Genomic DNA, 22399 nt, shown 5'->3' with positions numbered 1-22399 from the left:
ACAGAAATGTTTGAAACATTAAAAATATTTTATTGGCCACACAATATTGCAAGGGAGACAGCAACATTGAAATTAACAAGTGTTAAATTAAATGTCTCTGGATTATGACATTAGGGAAACTAGTTGAGGGCAACTCCACTCAACTCATATATATATTACATTTAATGTGGAATGAGAGCATTTTAATATGTGTAATAAAAGATAAGAAAGTCTCCAAAAGTGAGAGTTCATAGAGCCTATGAACTATCAAAACAACCTTGTCTACACTCCATGATGGTTCTTATCACAATGATCATTATCTCTGTACCTCACAGGTGGATTCTGAATGGTGGGTCAATGTCCATAGGAAATGGATCCAATTGTCTATACTGTTTTCTAAGCATCTTAACCTGAACCCTAAATGAGAATGTAAAATGAAATACTGTATTCCTTATTCTATTTTTTCAAAGTTTATATTGTGTTAATTTTAGAAAGCAAAGTTTAAAGTGTATGTTTCAGGCTGGGCACAGTGGCTCATGCCTGTAATCCCAGCACTCTAAGAGGCTGAGGTGGGCAGATCACTTGAGGTCAGGAGTTCAAGACCAGCCTGGCCAACATGGCGAAACCCTGTCTCTACTGAAAACACAAAAATTACCCGGAATGGTGGCATGTGCTTGTAGTCCCAGCTACTCGAGAGGCTGGGGCAGGAGAATCGACCGAACCTGGGAAGTGGAGGTTGCAGTGAGTCAAGCTCATGCCACTGCACTCCAGCCTGGGTGACAGAGGGAGACTCTGTCTCAAAAAAAAAAAAAAAAAAAAAAAAAAAAAAAATGTATGTTTCAATGTAAACAAGCAAACAAATGCTACTGATGGTAAATAATCACATAGTAAATGTTTCTCAGTAATTGGCATTTTCAGCACAAGAGGATGAGCTGAATTTATCTACAAGTGCTTACGCAACGCATCCTTTGGTTTTACCCTGCTAAGAATGGGGAAACTGGATTTGGATACAATGGATGGGAGGTACACCTAGGCTGAGCTTAGTCACTGACTATCACAATGGTCCATAAGATCAATAACTAAGAACATTAACCAGTTCTTTAAACTGTCTTGTAGTGTAGCATCCACAAATTGCTGCTCCTGTGCCATTTTGAAAAGCCTGTTCCTAGGGACTTTGTCTTAAACAATGCAAACAATCAATTTACAGAACACTGATCTTGTTCAAGTCCAGTTGAATTCTCACTGTGACAGTGGCATGTATAGGTGGCATGGGTCCTACCTATGGAACCTCAGCAGGTGTGATTGTTACACTGGAGAACACCAAAGGTGACCTGCACTGTAATTCCACTGCAGTGAGACTTTGTCTGTAGTAACAAAAGTCACTTCTGGAAATAGCTATTTATATACCATTTTTCAGATGAGTAAATTTTCTTTAAGCAACTGTACTGGCTGACTAGGGAAATGGAAGTTTAATTCAAAGAGAGAAAATAGGCTTTGCTTTCAAGGGGGTTTGACTCTGTAAAAAAACGTAATTTGTATTTTGAATCATTTAATTCTGGTTTTCTTTTCTAAGTTTTCTGAACTAAGTTAATCTTAGGCATCAAATCGTTGGAAATACTCATTTGCTTGGTTTGTTTTATGCTGTCCCCACAAAAAGCTTACATTTTCCTAAAATTCCTACTAATAGTTTGTCAGAAAGTCCATATATCCACAAACACCTGCCCTCTGCTTGATATTCACTCTTTTTCTCCTTCTTACAGATCAAACAATTAAGGCACAGTGATTTCCCCAGGGTCACACAGTTCTTGGGTGCTAAAGCTTTTACTAGATGTTCTATTTTGTGGCTCCAGTCAAAGGATTTTTCCCAACTGGGTTTCAATGTACCCTTAGCTATTTCTTTTATTTCTTAATTCCACTTCTGAAAAGGCCAAATAGAACTGTTCATGTTAACATTCAACAAAAACATCTGTTACAGGCAGTTAGTGACTGACTAGTAATATTCATCTTCTCTGCCAGATCTAAATTGGACCTGGGAGAATTTCCACATTTGCTGGTAAACTATTAAAGGCTCCATATTGGGGCATTTTCCTGAGAGAAGAAATAGCTCACATATCTCTTCTTAATGCCTATGAAGAAAATTGCCCCCAGATGGTAGACTGCGACTTCTTATAGGAAGGAAAGGAGGATTTCACAAAAAGTGGAATGTCTCTTGCTTTGGCTAAGATGTCAGCTCATTTCCCACTGCCAAACTTAGCAACGATGTACACTTGTATCCACATATTCTGCCTCCCCTCGTTACAATGGACAGGCTGAATCCACTCACATCTAATGTCAGCCATGCTACTTGTGTGCAGAATCCCTTTCTTATTCCCCAGCTCTCTTTCTGTAGCTATTCCCTTTCCCCTGCACTATCAAACTTTTTATCTCTCCTAGACCCTTCATATTAGCATACATAGAGCTTATCTCTCCCATTTAAAAACAAACTTTTATTTCATATCCTCTCCAGTCATGTCTTATTTTTCTGCTCCCTTCTTTTGTGAAATTCCTTCCAAAAGGTCATCTGTGCTTCTTGTTTTCTTCACCTTTTATTCTCTTCTCAGCCCACACAAATTAGATTGCCATCACGACAGCTTTGCTGAAACCAGTCTTAACAAGGTCGCCAAAGCCTAACATGACCATATGTTCTTGTTTGCCCACGACAGTCCCAGCTTACACCTATTGTCTTGGCAAAATTATTAATAACTTTTCTCTTACTCTTAAAAAACCATGGGTTGGAGTATAAATTACGTGGATAATAAATCATCCAACCAATGACCTCCATCTTGCAAATCAGACTGTCACTTCTCTTTCTTAATCTCCCTGAAGTCCTTCTTGTGGACCTTTAAATGTTGGCATACTGCCAGGCTTCCAATTCAGCTCTCTTCTCTCCTCTCCTCTCTTGTCTACTACACTCTCTCTGTAAGTTATCGCACCCAGTCCTGTGGCTTTGGGCACCATCTGTATTCTAATAATTCATGAATTTGTGCCTTCATCTATGATCTCTTCTCTAAACTCCAGACTTACTTTTTCTGCCTATTGGAGAGTTCCACTTGTGTGTCTAACAGGGATCTAAACTTTAACACGTCTAAAACAGAACTTTTATTTTCCCTCCATCCTTTACTTTTTCTTCCCTAGTGCCCCCATTCTCAGTTGCTAGGTCAAATACTACGTGTCATCCTGTTAGTTCTCACTTTTCTTCACAACCCATATCCAATCTTTTTTTTTTTTTTTTTTTTGAGGCGGGGTCTCGCTCTGTCGCCCGGACTGGAGTGCAGTGGCGGGATCTCAGCTCACTGTAAGCTCCGCCTCCCAGGTTTACGCCATTCTCCTGCCTCAGCCTCCCCAGTAGCTGGGACTACAGGCGCCCGCCACCTCGCCCGGCTAGTTATTATATTTTTAGTAGAGATGGGGTTTCACCGTGTTAGCCAGGATGGGCTCGATCTCCTGACCTCGTGATCCGCCCGTCTCGGCCTCCCAAAGTGCTGGGATTACAGGCTTGAGCCACCGCGCCCGGCCCCCATATCCAATCTTAAGCAACTTTAATTGACTGCCTCAAAACCTATCATCCACCTGACTACTCTCCATCTCTCCTTGCATCCCCACAGTCCTGGTCACCCTCCATCCTTACTAGGAGTACCAATGGTCTTCCTGTGTCTATTCCTATTCCTCCACAGAGCAGCCAGAGTAATACTTTCCAATTGTGTATCAGATTATGTTACTCTTCAGATCACACCCTCCAGAGACATCCCACAGAGCAATGAGGATAAAATCTAGACTTCCTCCCATCACTTAGAAGGCCCTGGTTTCCTCCATGTCTTTGATCTCATTTCTAATCATTCTCTCCCTGCTCTCTCTGCTCTGTCCATGCACATGGCCTTTGTGCTGCAACTCAAACATACCAAGCTTCTTCCTGTCTTGGAACCTTTGACATTGAGGTCCCCTCCACCTGGAAAACTTCTCTGGGCCCCCTAATGGCTTTGCTGTATCACTTCCTTCAGTTCTGACTCCCCAGCTATTATAGCACCCCCATCACTCTCAACTCCTTTACAAGGCTTCATTTTTCCCTCTAGCACTTATGATTCCTCCAAATTGTACTGCCTTTTTATATGCTTATTTTCTATCCTCTCTGTCATAATGTAAAAACAAGGAATAGAACAAGGGGTTCTATCTGTGTTATTCATCCCAATGTTCAGAGTGTCTAGTTTACTATGACCATATATTAGATGCTCAACCAATATTTTCTGAAGGAATGAGTCACTCAGTTTTCAACTGAGTGAATTTTGAACAGTTCTCACTCCATCAAGTATCTGCTCCCTTTGGAATTTGTGGACTATTTTGTTTCATTGTCTGCATTTTTTAGATCTGTCTAGTTGAATGATACTCCCACATTCTGTAAACTCCCAGAAGGCAATGACTGAAGGAGCCAATTAATCTAATTTAGCCTCCAAAGAGCTGCACATCAGGGTGCCTGACTTTCTTGTGTCCGTTTTAGACAGGCAAACATATCCATGTGACTATAAAGACAATAGTGAAGGTCTCATATCTCAACAGCTCTAGACTCTCTTCCCTGCTAGTTTCTTGTTCAATCTCCACATAAATCTGAATTGAGTTTCACATCTGATTCTTTAGGTGAGGGTTGGAGTCAGAGATAGAGTGAGAAATACACATCTACTCCCCCAACTCCCAAGAGAGATGAAAACATACTGAAACTGTCAGAAAAAGAATAGTCAAGAGTATATATTAAATCATTTATGTATGTCACATGTGGAAAGATAAAAATAACTATCTTAAACCAATAGAGATAGCTATCATAACTACATCTAAGCAATCACTATCTCCTCATCTTCAATTTTTGTCACGGGAACCTGTCTCCTTGAAGGCTAGATGCTCAGTTCTCCCAAATGAACACTTAATTCTCCCATATACCTTGCTCTAGACCACCTCTCTTAGTGGTTTATGGGAGTGTGCTCTCTTCCTGAAAGCCCAAGGCCAAGCAGTGACCCTTTTGCTGGCATTGAAGCTGGGGCAAATGAAGGCCTTTGCGGATCATGGAGAGTCATCTGGGCACATGCAGAGTTTTCACGTGCTTCATAATATGGTAAATATTGCAAGTCAACAGCTATCTAGATTGAAATATAAATAGGTTGATGATGACAAAATGTTTTAGTATGAAGATATCAGTTTAACTGAAGAAGTCATAGCTATCAGGCCTCACCATGACTAGGATGAAAGATCCTTCAAGACTGCCTGCCACTTCTTCCCTGATTCTATGTTCCCCTAAGGAACCTTCTGGCTACTAATTTGGCTTCCCAATTATTCTGAAACCAGAAAGGAAGTGTGACTGTCCCCCAACATAAGTTAATAATTGGTCATGTGATCTTTGCTTTTAAAATATTTATTCCTTTTAACACAGTAATTTTATTTCCTATGACACTAATAACATGGTAAAAAAAATTTGCATAAAAATGTTTATAACAGCATCATTTATAATGGCAAAATTTTTGGAATAACAAATGTTATATATCTAAGAGTGGTTTAGTAAAACACTTGACTCATTCTTATATATGCTGTCATTAAAAACATATTTTAATGTCTACATAATGCCATAGAAAAATGTTCACAACATAACATTGTGAGAAAAAAATAAAACTGTTTAATATGATTCAAAATTTATAAATGTTGTATGTGTGTAGGGGGTGTAAAATACTAGAAAGATACCAAAATATTAATAATGCTTGCATCAAATGATTATTTTAAAGACTGTTCTTACTCTACTTTATATTTTTTCTTCTATCTTATATTTTTTGTAATTTCTAAATTTTGCATAAGTATATAATACTTTTTAAATCAGAAAACTATGCCTAAATTTACATCTACTTAAATAGTATTTTAGTCAAAAATGATTTCCTTTCAGAGACATACTACATTTTTTTATACATTTTCCCCCATCAGAAAAGTACATTTACTTTACAGAGGTCACTAAACTCTAAGATAGTTATAAAAATCATTAAGGATGGACTCCCTAAGATTATGCAGTTTTAAAATGTTTTTTAAGTGAAGGCATAAATAGCATAGTTCAGGGAACTGTAAGAATTTTCATTGTTAAGTGTGATCACAGTGATGAAATAATACAATTAAAATTCTTATTCAAAATCTAATGCCCAGATGCCTATAACTCATCAGGTGCTTGAGGAGTTAATTTCCAGAAAAATGAGTAAGTAGCATGAATTGTGACATATCTATTCTCCTACCCCTCCCCCATCTCTGAAATATCCAGAATTTGCTTTAAAAGCTATGCAAAAATGGCAAACCCCCATACAGATAAAAAAGATCAAGGGAGGGAATGAAAGATGAAGCAGCAGATGAGATAATAGACAAGATAATTACAGAGCTTTAAAAGCCTTGGATTTATTTTTAAGATGTAAGAGCTCTATTTAGAAAAGCCCATAGCTAACTTTATATGAATCTTGAATGAATTGTTCTGAAACATTTGAATAGTAATAAAATGAAGGAAAGAAGAGTTCGCTTTGTTTTCTGTGCAATGACGATCCTGACTGTCCCCATGATTAACGTGGCCTGGTGATGTTCTGTCCTTTACATGAAAGGTTAATGCCACTAACTTCCCCATGGGTAGATCAGGGCTTGAGGTTTTGTAGGATAAGCTATTTCCCTCTCTGACTTTTCACCATGGCCCACAAAATAAAATTGCTGTGGTTTTAAAAGAATTAAGAAGCATCTTTCTGCCTCTCTCTTGCTTCCCAATAAAGGAATAGTAACATCTCAGTTGTGAGGTCAAGAACAAATGAAACCTTTCCTGTGCTTTCATTATTAAGCTGGTCTGTTCTCAGATGGTACTTGCCCTTTTCTCTGGAATTTGGCCATTAAACACATATACCATTCTCTCCATGCATAGACCATTCTCTGCCATTCTCTGGCCTAGAGTTCTAGGCCAGAGGTCTTCTGTTTGCACTGCTTTGTATTGGATGGGCAAATAGTTACCCATGGCCTAGATGCAAGGTCTAGTGAATATGTAAAAGCTGATCTTTTGGCCTCTATCTGACTCAGTTGTCTGTTTTTAGGTGGTTCCAAATTAGGAGAGAGAAAAGAGTTTGACTACTACTTACTTCAGAAAACCCAAAAAGGCTGCATTTCCTTGAGTGGTCTTCAACTTACACTGATATGTCCACATTAGTTCAGGATGGATCTCTCACTTAGGCAACAAGATAAGGCTATATATTGCCAGTATTGCCAATCAAGTGAAAGGTTGAGGTTTAGGCCACAAAATGTATTCTAATAGGTACAATTTATAGGTATAATTTATCTGAATGTAGGGTTCTAGAAAACAAAATCTCAGCATTATTGGGAAGGACAGATTGTCTATTGATGACTTCAGGATTAGAGGAAGCACTGTGGCTTCTTGGAGAAGAGAATGAGTTAGGAATTTATTTTGAAAAAAAATCATTTATAAGAAATTTTAATCTGTCGCAATCTAGAGTCCAAATCTGAGTGGCAATGTTAGGCATTTTCAGCAGGAGACTAATTTAGAACCATATTGAGTGTGTGGAGATGTAGTTCCTTAAGTGTAGGTAAACAATTTACCTTTAAAACTAAGCAGAGTGTATTATGTCAGTCTTGGTCCTTCAGGACATAGCTGCTAAGACAGACGTAAACAAGCAAAGGTTTTATTGGCAGAACCGTCTGTGTGAGAGAAACTGGGAGACCGTAAGCAAGTGTGGCACTGAGTGTAGGGGAAAGAAAAAGGACAGGTTGAGTAGAAGCATTTAGGTAGCAAGACTGTCAGGGAATCTTATATCTCCCAGGAAAGAGCCTGCCTCAGTATCCCTGCCCCACGAAGCCAATGGCTGGAATAACCCTGGGAAGTGTGGCCAGGCACAACTCACAGGTGTGGGGTTGAATTTCAGAATGTCCCAGCTGGGACCCTTCGTCAAATAGCTCCCTGTCATTGGGGCCTGCAAAGCACATTACCAAGGCCACCTGACCTAGGATTTAGTAACCAAGAGAAACAAAGCTAGATTGTTTTCAGAGCTGTATTTCCACTGTAATTTGCTAACAGTACTCCACCAGTGGAATGTTTACTTACCTAGGAAGCAACTGATTGAGAAAATCACTATTTTTAGTATGTCATGTATATAACTGAGAAACAGTCAAAGGAAAATAATTTGCTAATGAACAAGACAAGCTCAAGGGGTATTCAGAATTTGCCAAGAATCATTCATTAGTGCCCCCACAGCTAAAGTGCGGCATACAGTATTCCATACTGTTTTTTTTTTCATCAAGGACAGTGTTTGTTCTGAATACTAGGTCCCTATTACCTGCTAAATTTCTGAATTACCAATATGTGGTGTGTGTGTGTGTGTGTGTGTGTGTGTGTGTGTGAGAGAGAGAGAGAGAGAGAGAAATGTGTGGTGTAAGACAACTGAGGAGACAGAAGCAGAGAGAGATTTGAGATCCCTAAAGCTCAAACACATGTCAGTGTTCAGTCAATACCTAGCTGGCACATGTGGAGCTAAATGTAAACGTATGTTTTTGGTTTAAAAAACCTTGTCCTGACCGCCAGAGGAAGAGAGGGGTCTTAAAGTTTGCTTTTAACCATCCTGAATTTATAATAGGGTGGTCATACGAAGTAAAACATAATAAAATACATTTATCGGAAACACATTTATGTTTGTACCAGAAGAATAGGGTCATAATAATCTATCTAAACGTTTTACGGGAGATTATTTAGGCATTTATTTTTCAAAGCTTTTGCATATTTCACATAAGCCTATGTAATGTAATTTTTATAATGGTTCCTCAGATAAATCATTTTTACTATCACCAAGATCTTTTTTCATCTGAGTGAATGAGGATGAGGTGATGTTTCTTTGTTGTAAAGTTGAGGATCTGAAATGGTTTATAGGGCACGTCGTCATCAAATCTCTTGATTTTGCCATGCAATACGATGGGGCACAAGTGTTCTCTAAAATAGGTATGCTGTCTACATAGTCCTGTCCACATAGAGTCACTTTCTGATCACCAAGGTAATCCAAGAGCAGAATATTTAGTCTTCAGAACTTTTCACCCTCATTTAATAGCTGTTTCTCAGTTGTATGCCAACATTATGCCCTTCACTTCACTTGATGAAAAATATTTAGAAGTGGCTGTGTGAAACATACTGTTTCATACTGCAGGGATATTATTGAGGCCATTGTCTATTATATTAAAATATCCCCTCCTTGGAGAAATTTCTTCCATCTCAATTCTCGGAAATATTGTGTTTTCCCAGCATACCTGACAAATGCTTCCTTCCAGGCACTTTGAATCTTGTTTCTGATCATGCTTTTCTCTTCACGTTAGCCAGTGGGAGTCTCAGAGGCAAACTCACAACTCAACTTTAATCATTGTGCAGACATCTTAGTGCACATGTCTGTGTCTAAAATTTACCCATATTCTACTCTAGAAGAGTTATTTGTTATTTTACGTTAATGTGTTTGTTTGCAGTCCATAGGAATTAGCTTTTGGAAAAAATATATGGTGTAAGTAAAACAAATGTAAATTTTCTGGAGTTTTACAGTAAATGTAAAACCAAATCAAATTCATTTCAGATCCGCAAGAGACTTTCTTCTTTTTCTCATGATCTCTAGGACTGAAAATGACACTGTACCTCATCTCCTAGAAGAAGGCAGTTAATCAGCAACACAGCATCTTGTGATGGATCACATCTCTGTTTTACTGAAATGAGACTGTGAGCTGATTTTGACAATAGATATACTGACGCATTCCATGAGTGCATGCTCGTATGTGTGTGTGTGTGTGCGTGTGTGTGTGTGTGTGTGTGTGAATAACAGAAGATTTTGAGATCTACCAGGAGATAAACAAAGAAAATGGTGACATTTCACCTGGCTTCCCTCTCCTGCCTCTCCCTCCATAAGTTTTTAGTCTTCCAGAGCTGAGTCACATTGACAAGTTCAATTCTCTCTAAAAGCACATCTCTTACCCTTGCATTGCCGCTGACTCACGTACCTGAACTCTTTCTTTTATATGGAACATACTTTTACTTTTGAACTCTAACTCATTCCTTCATTGCCCTTCCCAGCTTGGTTTTCTTCCTAGTTTTCCTCTGTTCTTCACAGCCTTCAACAGTGAGCAAAGTAACATCTGATGCTCTTGTTACACAGCTTTTTTTTTTTTAGAGGCCATTACAAACTTACAGAGATAAAAATAACAATATGAAGGATGTATTGTGCAAATCTTTTTAAAAGCCTACAAAACAGCAGAAAGAAATCAATTAGAATTGCCATGGCAACTACCAACAATTTTATATGCAAGAATGAAATAAAATAAGAAAAGTAACAAAATAGAAAATGCATAAACCAATTCAAACACCATGAAGTGTTTATGAAGTAAACACTGTAGAGTGAAGCTGCATGAAAATAGATTTCATTAAGGTAAATGAAACGTAGTTTAACTCTTTATTACAAGTGAGTGAGGTATATATTATGAAATAAACTTATTGATGAACTCTTAATGATATAGTTTTTCAATTAAAATAATTTTTGGAAAACAAGTTTACAGATGGGAAGAGTAAATTAAAATGTATAAAGTGTAATTAAGAATAATATTTTTTCTAAGCATATATTTCTTTACTTCTAAGAATACTTAAAGCTCATATATTAAATTTGATAGAGGTAAATTAAAGAAGTAGGACAGGATATGTAACTAAAATACCTGATGGAAATTAGAAAAGAACAGAATTCTAGGACATGCTCTGGATTTCTGTTCTCACCTTCTAGAGTTAAGGTATAGACTTTCTCATCCTAAATTAGTGATTCTCAATCCTGCCTGCACATAAAAATCATCTGGCTTATCCAGATCTATGTATCCCAGCATTACAATGTCTGGAACCCATACCAAATCTATTACATTAGGATGTCTGCAGGTGTAATCTGGTCATTTGCATTTTTAAGGCTTTCACATGATTATATTTGCAGCCAGTGTTGGGAACCAGGGCCGAATCCATCCCTTAGCCTGTTTGCACTCTTACCTACCTACAGTATTATCAGGAAATTCAGTATCTCCCTGTTTGGATTCCTTTGTGTGGTAGGCAGAATAGAGGCCCTCCCAGTAGATGTGTTTCCTAATCCCTGGAACCTGTGAATGTTAGGTTTCATGGCAAAAGCGAATTAAGGTTTCACATGGCTTTAAGGTTGGTAACCAGCTGACCTAAAAATGGGAGAAATATCCAAGTGAGCTCAATATAATCACAAGGGTTCTTATGAGTGGAAGAGAGAGGCAGAAGAAAAAGAACTGGAGAGGCAGCAGTGTAAGAAGGACTCAGCCTCACTGCTGAAGGAAGGGACTGTAAGCCAAAATACGTGGGCAGTCCTCTGTTGCTGGAAAGGGAAAGAAACAGATTCGCCTCTAGAGTCTCCAGAGGGATGTGGCCCTAACTACACCTCTATTTTAGCCCTGCGAGACCCAGTTCAATCTTCAAACCTACAGAACTGTAAGATAATAAATTTGTATTGTTTTAAGCCACTAAGTTTGTGGTAATCACAGAAACTAAGTTTCTGTGGCAGCAACAGAAAACAGATACACCTTGTCTCCATAAATTATCCCCAAAATCCTGGGTCTTATGTAGTCCAAAAACATCAGTACAACTTAAACATCTAAGATGTTTTTCATGCTCCTCCCATGTTGCTACCGTGAATCTGCCCTTTGCGGTCCCATGGAAGATTCTTGGTCACTCTGAAATACTGCCTCACTATCCAGATTCCCATTCAGGCCTCTGCAGTCCTTTCAGAGATATAGCTCCTTCCATTTTAATCTCAGCCAAAAGTTCCCTACAGTTTTTCTTTCTTAGCTTTTCCAGCGGCCTCTCTTCCTTTCAGGAATCTAGTCAGGATTTATATAAATTTCACTTTTCTAATCTAAAATATAAGCTGCCTGACGATACCTCCTTTTCAGGGTGAAAGACAACTTGTTTCAAGAGGCAGCTTCTATGTCACCTGTCCTCCGTAATCGCTAGATACACTCGCCTTCATCTTACCATTACCGTGTCCTGTACCTACATCTGGAAGTAGAGTTCACTTCTGTGGTGCCAGGACTTCCTCTTCTCCCTTCTTCCCAAATGTGAGTTCCAAAGTTGGTTATCTGGCATGTCCCTTCCCATATAGAGTCAAAAACACAAATCAGTTCATCTCTAGGAGAGCATTCTATCATATGTGATCTCCCACTCTAACCTGAGAATCACATAGGCTCACAATTAATGTGAGGAAACCACACTTTTTGGATCCTAAACTGTGTTTATATGTCTGCCAGCCTGGGATGAGCTAGAGAGGTAGTGGAAGGACTATCGAAACTTAAGAAAGACATCACCACCATTGAAGACATTACTCAGAAAATAACACTGATGATTCCATTGTGACATTGTGGCATCCTGTGTACATTGGTAATCTCACCTTTCACCTAGTCACTGCACTGGAGTTCATCTCCATCCACATGACCATTCAAAACTCTACGAGGAAACACTTGATATTCACTGTTAATGGCGATGTGCAAGACTGTACCTGAAATTTCATTCTTCTTACCACTTCGCTTTCCTCTGGAGAGAAAGCACCAGGTGTACCTCTAATTCTGTCCTAACACAGGGATAGCTGTGTGTTCAAGTATAATGATGCTATTTTATAGTTGCCCCTACCTTGAAATAAAACATAATCAGTAAGGAATTATTGAAAGCCGGTAAGTGGAAATAGCAGAGTGGACGTGTCGATAATGTATATGAGGAGCACCTGGTAGAAGGGCAGTGGGGTGGGAGGGGGGAATGGAAAAGAGGGAGAGAGCAAAATTATAAGTGAGACGGATTGAGTGCAAACTGGTGAAAGCATGAAATTTATGTTTATTATTCTTTTCCTTTTAAGTTCCAGAATCAGGGATTTTGTTGTGAGTGGAAACTGTACTGGGTTATGGTATGTAAATTATATTTCAATAGAGCAGTTAATTTTTCAAAAGGCACTGGGTACCTGTTTCAGCTTTAGATCCAGTGTTTCCTGTAGGTTGAGAGGTGTCCTGGAATCCCAATCTAATTTCAGGAGAAAGAGGCAGCTTAATGAGACTGGAGGAGTGGATGCATTCTGTTCTTTACTCCTGTCACTTCAGCCAAGTGATATTCACTACTGTTTAATTTAATCCATTCTGTCTCCTAGAACAGGCAAAGCTTATTTAATGCCATGCAAAGTGTTTACCAATGTAGGAATCAGCTCCAAAAGTGAATATTTTAAAGTCCCTAATGGGCCCTGCTTAGAACTAAAGGTTACAAAGGAAAGCATTTTATTTTGATTTTCTCTTCAATATTGAGGGGGCTAATAAAGGTAAATGTTGTGATGCAAATAAATTAAAATCCTGAGTGTCCTTATAAAGCCAACAGAAAACATGGAATCCTTGTGGGGAAAATTACACAAGTAGGTTATGAGCTCTGGAGTACTCTAAATGAATAAATAGTGTGCTGGGGAGACTGTATACACATAATACATGTTGGGAAGTTCACATATGTTCTGTATAATTATTGGTAAATATATAAGACTCTAACAACAACAACAACAGCAAAATCAATTCAAAGAAAAACATATATACATGCCTTCCTAAAGTTAGCAGATTAAAAACATAAGATCTTATTGTTCTTTTTTTTTTTTTTTTTCTTTTTTGTGGTTTTTATGTTGACATCAGGAAAATACATTGCAGATTTTGGTGCTATGCAGGCCTCAGTTTGGGGGCCAGCTCTACCACAAACCAGCTTTTTGAACTTTTTGACCCTGGGTAAGTTATTTTCTCTCTCTAAATCCCTGTTTTCTTATAAGCTTAAAAGTATGAATTTTAAAATACCATGAGTAGTTATTGGTAAGAAATAATATAGGCAATAAAAGTATGAATAAAAAAAACCATGATTAGTTATTAGGAAGAAATAATGTATGCAAAGTACCTTGTACATAATTGGTGCTTATTAAATGTCAGTCTCCTCTCTTCCCTTTAATAAGCCTGTTTTGCCTAATAACAACTGGAAATCAGTCTTTGATAAAAATATGAAAGGAACAGAGAGGAATGAAATAATTTGAATGGGCCAGGAATGTAAAAGATGGTAAAATTTCCTTAAATTGTGGGGCAATTATAAAGTGATTTTTCTCAATATCCTTCCATTGTAGCTAATAAACTCCTTTTCATATTTGTATTTAGAGATACAGAATATCCCAGAAAAGAAAACAGGACGAAATTAAGTGCATTTAAGACCGTCTTGAGAAGGCCTGCCATTCAGAAAAGCAAAATAAGTAAAACTCTAAAGCAGTGATGTTTGAAGTGTGGAACATAAAATCAATATAATGGTCTCAAACAGCATTTTAAAAAGTTAAATAGAGTAGAATGGAACATTTCAGAGTGCATCAAATCGAATAAGTGTAAGCTTTATTCCATGAAACTATTATTTCAGATACACACACATACCATGCATGTGTGTGTATCAGGTCACAATGTAAAAGGTATTTCTTACTGTGGATTGTAAGGGAAAAAAATATTTAAAAGCCACTGTTCAAAAGGGAAAGAAATAGCTATGTTCATTTTCAATAAATTAGATTCTCTCTTGGCCTTGTTCAAAGACATGGTGTCATTGCTTTTAGGGGATGTAGACTTCTATCTCAAGATTCTTGTCCTTGAGTCATCTCCAAACGATTCACATTATTTCAGATCATGATGTACTTTTGTCAATATTTCCATACATTTCATCAGGAAAAATATATATGAAATATTATCAAGTTGAAGTAAGAAAAAATGTAAAAGGATATTTTTATTTTCTTCAGATTCCTGATAGCTACTCCGAAAGATAGTAACAAAAAATATTATGAGACAGGAAATACCAGATAAACTCACTCCGCTTTTTTCTAAAGAATGTTTTCTGCCAGGCGCAGTGGCTCACACCTGTAATTCCAGCATTTTGGGAGGCTGAGCCGGGTGGATCATGAGGTCAGGAGTTCAAGACCAGCCTGGTCAAGATGGTGAAACCCTGTCTGTACTAAAAATACAAAAATTAGCCGGATGTGGTGCACCTGTAATCACAGCTACTCTGGAGGCTGAGGCAGAGAACTGCTTGAACCCAGGAGGTGGAGGTTTGCAGTGAGCCGAGATCGCGCCACTGCACTCCAGCATGGGCGACAGAGTAAGACTCTGTGTCAAAAAAAAGGAAAAAAGAAATTTTCCTAAGTCATCCAATAGCTGTAGATCAATGAAAGCATTTAAGTGCATAGATAGATGTGAGATATTGCAAAGGAATTGACTCAGAAAGAGATTGGTCTTGGTTAAAAAAGAAAACAAAACAGAGCAAGATGGCCGAATAGGAACAGCTCCTGTCTCCAACTCCCAGCGCGAGCGACACAGAAGACCGGTGATTTCTGCATTTTCAACTGAGGTACTGGGGTCATCTCACTAGGGAGTGCCGGACAATCGGTGCTGGTCAGCTGCTGCAGCCTGACCAGCGAGAGCTGAAGCAGGGCGAGGCATCGCCTCACCTGGAAGCGCAAGGGGGAAGGGGATCCATTTTCCTAGCCAGGGGAACTGAGACACACAACACCTGGAAAATCGGGTAACTCCCACCCCAATACTGCGCTGTATGCATACAGGCACACCAGGAGAATATATCCCACACCTGGCCGGGAGGGTCCCACGCCCACGAAGCCTCCCTCACTGCTAACACAGCAGTCTGCCGCGATCTATCCGCAAGGCAGCAGCGAGGCTGGGGGAGGGGCGCCCGCCATTGCTGAGGCTTAAGTAGGTAAACAAAGCCGCTGGGAAGCTCGAACTGGGTGGAGCTCACAGCAGCTCAAGGAAGCCTGCCTGTCTCTGTAGTCTCCACCTCTGGGGACAGCGCACAGCTGAAGACCAACAGGGGAAGTAGCGGGAGCCGGTGCAGACGCGAACGACTCTGTCTGACAGTTTTGGGGAGAGCCGTGGATCTCCCAACGCGGAGGTTGAGATCTGAGAACGGACAGACTGCCTGCTCAGGTGTGTCTCTGACCCCTGAGTAGCCTAGCTGGGAGAAATCCCCCACTAGGGGCAGTCTGACACCCCACACCTCACAGGGTGGAGTACACCCCTGAGAGGAAACTTCCAAAGGAAGAATCAGACAGGTACACTCGCTGTTCAGCAATATTCTATCTTCGGCAACCTCTGCTGCTGATACCCAGGCAAACAGAGTCTGAAGTGGACCTCAAGCAATCTCCAACAGACCAACAGACAGTCCTTCTGACTGTCAGAAGGAAAACTATCAAACAGGAAGGACATCTATACCAAAACCCCATCAGTACGTCACCACCATCAAAGACCAGAGACAGATAAAACCACAAAGATGGGGAAGAAGCAGGGCAGAAAAGCTGGAAATTCAAAAAATAAGAGCGCATCTCCCCCTGCGAAGGAGCGCAGCCCATCGCCAGCAACGGATCAAAGCTGGTCAGAGAATGACTTGGACGAGAGTAGAGAAGAAGGCTTCAGTCCATCAAACTTATCAGAGCTAAAGGAGGAATTACGTACCCAGCGCAAAGAAACTAAAAATCTTGAAAAAAGAGTGGAAGAATTGACAGCTAGACTCATTAATGCAGAGAAGATCATAAACGAAATGACAGAGATGAAAACCACGACACGAGAAATACGTGACAAATGCACAATCTTCAGTAACCGACTCGATCAACTGGAAGAAAGAGTATCAGCGATTGAAGATCAAATGAATGAAATGAAGCGAGAAGAGAAACCAAAAGAAAAAAGAAGAAAAAGAAATGAGCAAAGCCTGCAAGAAGTATGGGATTACGTAAAAAGACCAAATCTACGTCTGATTGGGGTGCCTGAAAGTGAGGGGGAAAATGGAACCAAGTTGGAAAACACTCTTCAGGATATCATCCAGGAGAACTTCCCCAACCTAGTAGGGCAGGCCAACATTCAAATTCAGGAAATACAGAGAACGCCACAAAGATACTCCTCCAGAAGAGCAACTCCAAGACACATAATTGCCAGATTCACCAAAGTTGAAATGAAGGAAAAAATCTTAAGGGCAGCCAGAGAGAAAGGTCGGGTTACCCACAAAGGGAAGCCCATCAGACTAACAGCAGATCTCTCGGCAGAAACTCTACAAGCCAGAAGAGAGTGGGGGCCAATATTCAACGTTCTTAAAGAAAAGAATTTTAAACCCAGAATTTCATATCCAGCCAAACTAAGTTTCATAAGTGAAGGAGAAATAAAATCCTTTACAGATAAGCAAATGCTTAGAGATTTTGTCACCACCAGGCCTGCCTTACAAGAGACCCTGAAGGAAGCCCTAAACATGGAAAGGAACAACCGGTACCAGCCATCACAAAAACATGCCAAAATGTAAAGACCATCGAGGCTAGGAAGAAACTGCATCGACTAACGAGCAAAATAACCAGTTAATATCATAATGGCAGGATCAAGTTCACACATAACAATATTAACCTTAAATGTTAATGGACTAAATGCTCCAATTAAAAGACACAGACTGGCGAACTGGATAAAGAGTCAAGACCCATCAGTCTGCTGTATTCAGGAGACCCATCTCACATGCAGAGACATACATAGGCTCAAAATAAAGGGATGGAGGAAGATCTACCAAGCAAATGGAGAACAAAAAAAAGCAGGGGTTGCAATCCTTGTCTCTGATAAAACAGACTTTAAACCATCAAAGATCAAAAGAGACAAAGAAGGCCATTACATAATGGTAAAGGGATCAATTCAACAGGAAGAGCTAACTCTCCAAAATATATATGCACCCAATACAGGAGCACCCAGATTCATAAAGCAAGTCCTTAGGGACTTACAAAGAGACTTAGACTCCCATACAATAATAATGGGAGACTTCAACACTCCACTGTCAACATTAGACAGATCAACGAGACAGAAAGTTAACAAGGATATCCAGGAATTGAACTCATCTCTGCACCAAGCGGACCTAATAGACATCTATAGAACTCTCCACCCCAAATCAACAGAATATACATTCTTCTCAGCACCACATCGCACTTATTCCAAAATTGACCACATAATTGGAAGTAAAGCACTCCTCAGCAAATGTACAAGAACAGAAATTATAACAAACTGTCTCTCAGACCACAGTGCAATCAAACTAGAACTCAGGACTAAGAAACTCAATCAAAACCACTCAACTACACGGAAACTGAACAACCTGCTCCTGAATGACTACTGGGTACATAACGAAATGAAAGCGGAAATAAAGATGTTCTTTGAAACCAATGAGAACAAAGATACAACATACCAGAATCTCTGGGACACATTTAAAGCAGTGTGTAGAGGGAAATTTATAGCACTAAATGCCCACAGGAGAAAGCAGGAAAGATCTAAAATTGACACTCTAACATCACAATTAAAAGAACTAGAGAGGCAAGAGCAAACACATTCAAAAGCTAGCAGAAGGCAAGAAATAACTAAGATCAGAGCCGAACTGAAGGAGATAGAGACACAAAAAACCCTCCAAAAAATCAATGAATCCAGGAGTTGGTTTTTTGAAAAGATCAACAAAATTGACAGACCGCTAGCAAGGCTAATAAAGAAGAAAAGAGAGAGGAATCAAATAGATGCAATACAAAATGATAAAGGGGATATCACCACTGACCCCACAGAAATACAAACTACCATCAGAGAATACTATAAACGCCTCTATGCAAATCAACTAGAAAATCTAGAAGAAATGGATGAATTCCTGGACACTTACACTCTCCCAAGGCTAAACCAGGAAGAAGTTGAATCCCTGAATAGAACAATAGCAGGCTCTGAAATTGAGGCAACAATTAATAGCCTACCCACCAAAAAAAGTCCAGGACCAGAAGGATTCACAGCTGAATTCTACCAGAGGTACAAGGAGGAGCTGGTACCATTCCTTCTGAAACTATTCCAATCAATAGAAAAAGAGGGAATCCTCCCTAACTCATTTTATGAGGCCAACATCATCCTGATACCAAAGCCTGGCAGAGACACATCAAAAAAAGAGAATTTTAGACCAATATCCCTGATGAACATTGATGCAAAAATTCTCAATAAAATACTGGCAAACCGGATTCAGCAGCACATCAAAAAGCTTATCCACCATGATCAAGTGGGCTTCATCCCTGGGATGCAAGGCTGGTTCAACATTCGCAAATCAATAAACGTAATCCAGCATATAAACAGAACCAAAGACAAGAACCACATGATTGTCTCAATAGATGCAGAAAAGGCTTTTGACAAAATTCAACAGCCCTTCATGCTAAAAACGCTCAATAAACTCGGTATTGATGGAACGTACCTCAAAATAATAAGAGCTATTTATGACAAACCCACAGCTAATATCATACTGAATGGGCAAAAACTGGAAAAATTCCCTTTGAAAACTGGCACAAGACAGGGATGCCCTCTCTCACCACTCCTATTCAACATAGTGTTGGAAGTTCTGGCTAGGGCAATCAGGCAAGAGAAAGAAATCAAGGGTATCCAGTTAGGAAAAGAAGAAGTCAAATTGTCCCTGTTTGCAGATGACATGATTGTATATTTAGAAAACCCCATCGTCTCAGCCCAAAATCTCCTTAAGCTGATAAGCAACTTCAGCAAAGTCTCAGGATACAAAATTAATGTGCAAAAATCACAAGCATTCTTATACACCAGTAACAGACAAGCAGAGAGCCAAATCAGGAATGAACTTCCATTCACAATTGCTTCAAAGAGAATAAAATACCTAGGAATCCAGCTTACAAGGGATGTAAAGGACCTCTTCAAGGAGAACTACAAACCACTGCTCAGTGAAATCAAAGAGGACACAAACAAATGGAAGAACATACCATGCTCATGGATAGGAAGAATCAATATCGTGAAAATGGCCATACTCCCCAAGGTTATTTATAGATTCAATGCCATCCCCATCAAGCTACCAATGAGTTTCTTCACAGAATTGGAAAAAACTGCTTTAAAGTTCATATGGAACCAAAAAAGGGCCCGCATTGCCAAGACAATCCTAAGTCAAAAGGACAAAGCTGGAGGCGTCACGCTACCTGACTTCAAACTATACTACAAGGCTACAGTCACCAAAACAGCATGGTACTGGTACCAAAACAGAGATATAGATCAATGGAACAGAACAGAGTCCTCAGAAATAATACCACACATCTACAGCCATCTGATCTTTGACAAACCTGAGAGAAACAAGAAATGGGGAAAGGATTCCCTATTTAATAAATGGTGCTGGGAAAATTGGCTAGCCATAAGTAGAAAGCTGAAACTGGATCCTTTCCTTACCCCTTATACGAAGATTAATTCAAGATGGATTAGAGACTTAAATGTTAGACCTAATACCATAAAAACCCTAGAAGAAAATCTAGGTAGTACCATTCAGGACATAGGCATGGGCAAGGACTTCATGTCTAAAACACCAAAAGCAACGGCAGCAAAAGCCAAAATTGACAAATGGGATCTAATTAAACTAAAGAGCTTTTGCACAGCAAAAGAAACTACCATCAGAGTGAACAGGCAACCTACAGAATGGGAGAAAGTTTTTGCAACCTACTCATCTGACAAAGGGCTAATATCCAGAATCTACAAAGAACTCAAACAAATATACGAGAAAAAAACAAACAACCCCATCAAAAAGTGGGGAAAGGATATGAACAGACATTTCTCAAAAGAAGACATTCATACAGCCGACAGACACATGAAAAAATGCTCATCATCACTCGCCATCACAGAAATGCAAATCAAAACCACAATGAGATACCACCTCACACCAGTTAGAATGGCAATCATTAAGAAGTCAGGAAACAACAGGTGTTGGAGAGGATGTGGAGAAATAGGAACACTTTTACACTGTTGGTGGGATTGTAAACTAGTTCAACCATTATGGAAAACAGTATGGCAATTCCTCAAGGATCTAGAACTAGATGTACCATATGACCCAGCCATCCCACTACTGGGTATATACCCAAAGGATTATAAATTATTCTACTACAAAGACACATGTACACGTATGTTTATTGCGGCACTATTCACAATAGCAAAGACTTGGAATCAACCCAAATGTCCATCTGTGACAGACTGGATTAAGAAAATGTGGCACATATACACCATGGAATACTATGCAGCCATAAAAAAGGATGAGTTTGCGTCCTTTGTAGGGACATGGATGCAGCTGGAAACCATCATTCTTAGCAAACTATCACAAGAACAGAAAACCAAACACCGCATGTTCTCACTCATAGGTGGGAACTGAACAATGAGATCACTTGGACTCGGGAAGGGGAACATCACGCACTGGGGCCTATCATGGGGAGGGGGGAGGGGGGAGGAGGGAGGGCTTGCATGGGGGAGTTATACAAGATATAAATGATGAATTGATGGGTGCTGACGAGTTGATGGGTGCAGCACACCAACATGGCATAAGTATACACATGTAACAAACCTGCACGTTATGCACATGTACCCTAGAACTTAAAGTATAATAATAAAAAAAAAAAAAGAAAACAAAACAATTGGGCTATATAGGAGCTAATGCCTAATTAACTCCTACTCTGGGCCTAACATTCCATCAAGTGCTGTAACATAATTATTTTATTTAGTCCATAAGCAAGGGCAGGTAGTATATATTCCCATTTTACAGGTGAGAAAAATGAGCCTCTGATTGGTTACTACCCCAAGACACCCACAATCCTAAACCACATCTGTCTGCATAATTCCAAGGCGAGATGTATCTGCCCCACTTTTTGTCAAAGCACCTGTCCTTCAAGTCCTGCTCCTTGCCCTTTTCCTGCCCTTTTGCCCTGTGGAAACCATTCCTCCACTCCTGTTAGTGCTTCATGCTTTCTTCCCATCAGACCTTATTTTCCATATTAAGTTATTTATGTCAAAATGCACGTAATGACATTGCTTTGCCTCACATTTAAAATAGGAATCAAACCTTCGGCTACAGAGACTCCTCTAAGATGGAATTTCAAACATCAGGGAAAATGTCCAGGAAATTTTAGGGATGGGAGGTGGGGGAAGAAGAAAGGGAAAGGAGTATATTGTGATGCTCTTATATCTTACCAATGCAATGTTGTTCATCGCATAACAACTTCTAATCCCTCTTCAGGACCCCCATGACTCTTCTGTGTGCTTTGCATTCCGTATCTGTTCAAGTCCAGTCTGCTTTGCTTACATGCTGAGGTTTTTCCTGTTTAAAACTGAAACAAATTACAGTTAAGTAGGCCACTAAAATGTTTTTTAAACTATCAATTTGGCAGACACCTCCTTTTCTTCTGCCTCTGTAATTCCATTCTGCACACCAATGAATGCACACATGAAAAGTGACTGGCAGATA

The 22399-nt window shown here is 39.5% G+C and overlaps 1 long non-coding RNA gene across 1 annotated transcript; it reads right to left on the bottom strand.

Annotated features, from left to right (window-relative positions):
• Positions 1 to 716: 716 nt before the first annotated feature.
• Positions 717 to 22262, bottom strand: LOC104682551. The gene is made up of 5 exons (XR_750706.2): positions 22126 to 22262; positions 13041 to 13219; positions 10042 to 10281; positions 2931 to 2935; positions 717 to 771 (listed from the first exon to the last, which is right to left on the bottom strand). It is a non-coding gene; the product is annotated as an uncharacterized LOC104682551 (long non-coding RNA).
• Positions 22263 to 22399: the final 137 nt, after the last annotated feature.

Source organism: Rhinopithecus roxellana, chromosome 16, assembly GCF_007565055.1.
Source record: "Rhinopithecus roxellana isolate Shanxi Qingling chromosome 16, ASM756505v1, whole genome shotgun sequence".
NCBI lineage: Eukaryota > Metazoa > Chordata > Mammalia > Primates > Cercopithecidae > Rhinopithecus > Rhinopithecus roxellana.
Note: the sequence above shows the minus strand (reverse complement) of the source record. Positions and strands in the feature narration are given on the sequence as shown.